Genomic DNA, 6,019 nt, shown 5'->3' with positions numbered 1-6,019 from the left:
AAGTCATTTTATTTTAAAGAGCTTTCGATCATTACACAACATATCATTAGAAAACTTCGTATTTACATGGAAATTATAGAGAACCAGCAATTGTGCTTTTTAATGGAGATGAACTGCACTGATCGATCGAATGGTAGTCTTTAACATCAACAGAAACATACGGTGGGTTATCGGAAACTTATGAACTATGCCAGTACACTAATAGACATTCGCGAATTGACGCTGGATACGTACTTGTATAACACACAGAAGCTTTTCTTCGTCATTATTAGATAGTACCTAACATTAGTCAACACACACACACATAAACATACAAACACAAACACCAAATAAGTTGCATCATAAAAGTGTAAAATACATGAAGTTTCAATCTATTTTTACATTAATTTATGTTTTTATTTTTCTTTCTTTTTTTCTAATAAAATTACGGTTAGCGTACACTGAGAAAAATCCGTTATCCGAACGGCGGTATATTGTACAGATATACGGAATACTTATGTTTACTATGGAAATCTGTACGGAATATACGTTATCTATATCCTATATTTTGGTTTCCGCTTAGATGTTACATCAAGCAGCTGCAGGATTTCTGACAGTTAACAGTCTTCTCTATATACATTCGTATACGTATGTTACAGACGTTAGTTTTATGTTATATGTGACCGTGTGTATGAGAGTTCCTTGCCGCCTACAGTCATACAAAAAATACGTATAAATGGAACACTTGTACGAAAAGTACATGTAAAATATACGTTTTCAGATACAGGTCTACGTTTGCTGCATGATGTATTATGTAGTCATACTTTAAGTCCAAAAGCTACAGGATTTACGCATGTCACCTACGTTTTTACGTACGCTACATACGCTTTTTGTGTACGCGCCTTTGGCGTAGGCAGTGTTTTCTTCTAGACATGTTTTTAGGGGGCACTCCCCCTCCGGAGCTCTGAGAGTGCCCCCCCCCCGGAGAAAACCAAAATAATACGTCTATACTATAATAATAAATAGAATAGTGCCAGCAATGCCCGCGGAATACGTAGTGTCCGCCCCGGAACGTAGTTTCTGAAAGAAACACTGGGTGTAGGAGACTCGGTTCGACTCCCGGCAGGGGCTCATGTGTTTCTGATCCTACTTTAAGCGGTACTCCCACGTGTGTCATATAGCCTGACTACTGAAAGGGACGCCAAAATCAAATTTAATAATAATAATAATAATAATAATAATAAAACAATGTCTCGAGAGCCGCAGTCGCGTTGTCGATAATGCACTTATCCGCCAACTGGACGGTCTGTTTGATGCAAGCTTCCTTCCAAAAATGTTGTCCAGGAGAGGGGCAAAATCAGAATATGAGAGGGCTGCACTGGGTCACTATTTGCTAAAGGACCGTACTCTGCAACTGCACAAGAGTGACTGTAATCACACAATTTAATACAGGATGAGCACAAAAACTGATTTGAAAAGGACATAACATTAATACCAAAAGCACTGCTCTGCTCAAACTTTCGCAGTAGTTACATAAACTTTAAAGGTTTTTAGCGGTGTTCATTGAAATTACAAACCACGCGATGTGCGCGCCAGCTGCTACGTGAGAACCATCGAGACGATAATCCAGCTCCAGCCAAATCTTGGGAAGCGTAATCGTTGTATAGGAGTTTATAGCTGCACTAATGCGTTCCTGAAAATCTGGTAAACCTAGTCTATTTACACTCATGTCCAAAATGATTGTCACATATCTATAACTATGATAGGGAAATGTCTATTTGTGGTAAATTTCAAAGCAAAAGAATTATAAATACGAAAATTAGAATGAGTAAAACAAAATGTTGCTAAATGGACAAAGAAAGTTTTATTTTCGTTCTATTGTTCTTATTTACTGCTCTTTTGACATGATATTCGCCACATACATGTCCTTGCCGATTATACACATACTAACATTATAAGAAATACCGGGCGAATTCGTTATCAAATTATATTCCTACAAAAACATGTTTATAGACATGCGACAATAATTTTGGACATGAGTGTACATACACTACTTAGAACCCTGAGTGATCGTTAGGAACGCATCAGTGCAGCTATAAACTCCAATAAGATTTGTCTGGAGCTGGATTATCGCCTCGATAGTTCCCGCATAACAGATGGCACACACATCGCGTGTTTGTAATTCAATTACCACCACTAAATAATTATGAGGTTGTGTAACTATTTGCGTGTGCTAAAGTTTGAGCAGAGTAGTGGTTTTGGTTTTAAAGTTATACGCTTTTCAAATCCGGGACTGTTTTCGTGCTTATCCTGTATATCTGAGCTCCAGGAGGAAGGCGATTGGTTTCCCAGGGTATTATTCCTCGTTCTGTCCCCTTTCTACTTCAACCCAATACGGCTCAGGGTTTATGCAGCCTCTCTAAATATGGGTGTCAACGTAAGCTCTGTAAAAAATGGATATTTGCCTAGCCTATGTAGAATGAGCACTTAGTAACTTCTGCAAAACGGGTATCTAACTATCGTTTGTAAAATGGATGTCTGCCTAGCCACTGTAAACTTGTTATTTACCTACCTGTATAAAGTAGGCGCCTACCTAGTGTCTATGAAATGAGAAACTGAGAAAATTTTGGGGGAGGGGATAAAAGTGGCCGCAGTGTAGTGTTGGTTACATCATCTGCAAGTGTGGGACCTTACTTGCACCTATCTCTGGAGCTTCATATGGCGTGGTGGAAAGCCTCACTGAGGATGATGCTGGCCTGAAAAACTGTTACATCTTTTCGACAGAATGTCCCCATCGGGAATCGAATCCCTGGATGATATAAACTAATTGATACAAGAATGAGAAGAGTGAAGAACCTCAGTGGGAAATCCAGAAGCAATAAACTTTCCTCCAAATTTATGTGGAGATGGATTGCATTTTGGAGGTCTCTGCTCCCTGGTAGGATTTTTCTTGCAGGCGAAAAACCAGTGCGAAAGGTATTTTGAGTCAATGCGACCCGATTTGAGTTGTGCCATTCAGTGCGAAAACACCTGACAGGTTAGCTGATAGTAAGTCACAATAGAACCCACATATTTTGTTGACTTATTTCCTAAGTGTCCGCTGGTTACTATGTTGAGCTGAGTATTCGCTTCTAAAATTACAAAGAAGCATGAGAAAAGCATGTAATTATGTATTGATACTTTTACCAAAAAGAATCACAAAAGTTCCAAATAAGCCACTTTATAGAGGAAAAAGTTTTATTGGCGAAGAATATCCGTGGCGGAATTTCAAAATAAAATGTAATCAGAAAGCATTTTGAAAGAATTCACTCGACCCAGACGGTATTATTTCTGGTCTTGTGACCTTTACATGAAGGAACCACAGAATACTAAAGTCGGTCAGATAAACATATCGTTTAATGAGACTGTTTAAGTCGTGGAAAATTACGATTGCCTTATATTATGCTACAAACGAAAAGAAGATCATACGCTTTCTAGTCATGGATCATTCGAATCCAACATAAAATGAGGCAAAACTCTACGCTTTTTAGAATCGGCAAATAACCGTTTATATGTGGCACCAAGAGACATTTATGGTCCATAACATATGAAATGTGGAGCTACATGAAATATTAAGTGGGAAAACAGCCATCATTATTGTAGCTTTCCAAACTATGCAATTGGATGCTTGCTCTCCCCCATTTCTCAGAATAATGCCACATGATGTTAATCCTAAGTTCCGACGTTTGTTTATATCAAAAGTTAAAGAAACTGGAAAGCAGCTCAGAATACAAAGGGAAGACAGAAATTTTTAAGAGAAGAACAGAGTACTTTTGTCGTTGTGTACCATTGTGGAAGTTACGTGAGTTAGTTCTACAAATTCACCTAATTCAAGTTTAAACGGAAGATTTATGACTTTCAAACAGGTTTACGTAAACATATTGATGAAAAGGATTTGCATTTCTATGACCTAAGTACTGAAAATATGAATGCATTTATGCTCTTTAAAAAATCAGCAAAATATAACCTAAAACCACACAACTTCACATTACTAGATTATTTGACTTAAAGCATCTTGACGCTAAACTCAGTAATGTGATGTTCTCTGACACAAACACACACACACACACACACAGTCTCCAATGAATGTGACACGATAGGAGAACAATAGAAAGAAATCCAGAGGTCTTATTAACCTCTTGCAGGGACATGACCTTAGAAGTAAGTGCAGAGAAAGCTAAATACATGGAAGTTCGTTGGGGTCGTAATAGTGCAAATTATGGATCCGCCAAACCTATTAAATAACATTTTTGACAAGTGTGTACTTTCAAATATCCTAAGATCAATATTAACAGACCAAAAATGTATCCACGAACAAATTAAATGTCCACTGAGAGCAGAGAATTCGTGTAATTATTCAGTTCGAAATATTTTGTCATCGTGAATTCTGTAGAGGAATTTAAAGTTTAAAATATATAGAATGATAATCATGCCTGTTCTGCTATATGGTTGCGAAACCTGATCGTCATTTACTCTCAGGGAAGAACTCAGACTGAAAGCATTTGAGAATAAGATCTTCAAATTAATATTCGGATCCAAGAGGTACAAGCATGGGGAATGGCGGAAACTTCATAACGAGGAACTGCATAATTTATACCTTTTACCAAACATTGTTTAGGTCAGCAAATCTAAGAGGCTTAGGTGGCAAGTCGTGTAGTCAGAGTGAAAGAAAGTAGGAACGCTTTCAAATTTTTAACTGGAAGTCTAATCGGAAAACGACCATTAGGAAGACCTAGGCGCAGATGGGAGGACAATATTAAGATGGATCTCGCAGAAATAGGAATACAAAGCAGAAATTGTATCTAGTTGGCTAAGGATAGAATTCAATGGAGAGCTTTTGTGAACGTGGCATTGAACCTCCGGGTTCCATAGGCCATAGAGTTAATTTAGTTACAACTTTCATACACCGTGTATTGGAAGTCTTCTCCAGATGTGGATAGAAAAAATTTCCGCCAATAAGCAGCAAGGAAACTGTTCTACAGGCATCCCAAATCCTAGCGTTATTGACGAGGAAGGAACACCAAACGTTATTCTTCAATATTATTACCTTTTAACAAAAGAGAATAATGTCAATCCATAGATCTCATTCAGCTGAACAAAATGATAAGAGTAAATGTTAAGAGCCTGCTTTACTAAAAGTAATACAAAATTTTCCATTTTTCTTTTACTCGTTTTTCATAAGTGAAAGGAGGTAATGAAGTGCAAGTTACCGCAATCATATATAATGTTGTTCTACAGCGTTTCCAGAATAGCATTTCCCCCAAAATCTAAGTTAAGGCAGCGACTAGAGGAACGAACTTAATTGTATTTGATTACTATCATATTGTTGTGGTTTCCTGTGAACTACTTTTTAAATAATAGTTCTATTTAGTTTCTAATAAACAAAATAATTTTAACATATAGTTATTAAAACTAAATAATAATAATATTTGAAAAAAATAGATCACAAGAAACCAAAACAGCATGATACGTATCCAAATTCAGTTAAGATCATTTCTCTAGTCGCTGGGCGTTGTTTTTTGTGGCAACACTGTACTTTCTATGGATGGCAACACTGAAAATCCTTTAGGTTCAAATTTTCTGTTGTACAATAACATTGTCTGTGATTGTGGTAACTTGGATTTCATTATCTCCTTTCACTTATGAAAAACAAGCAAAAGAAAAATTGTAAATTTTGTATTATTTTTAGTATGTCAGGCTCTTAATGCATACTTTTCGAAATAATCGAGAAAAACTAATTTTTTGTAAAAATTAATGCTGTACAATAAGTACGCAATTTTCAGCCCATTGATATATGTATTCATTCTACTAACCCACCATACCACTTTAAAAAAAAAAATCCCTTATACGAGAGTCATTCAGAAAATAAAGACCGTTTAGTTATACAACATGAGAAACAATTTATTGAAAAATTATCTGTTACATACCTGAAGTTTCCTTCACTTCCCTACATAATCATCACTTTCATTTAAACATTTGACGTATCTGTTCACCAGCTTCA

The sequence above is a fragment of the Thermobia domestica genome, chromosome 5, assembly GCF_964235325.1.
Source record: "Thermobia domestica chromosome 5, izTheDome1.hap1.1, whole genome shotgun sequence".
Classification (NCBI taxonomy): domain Eukaryota; kingdom Metazoa; phylum Arthropoda; class Insecta; order Zygentoma; family Lepismatidae; genus Thermobia; species Thermobia domestica.
Note: the sequence above shows the minus strand (reverse complement) of the source record.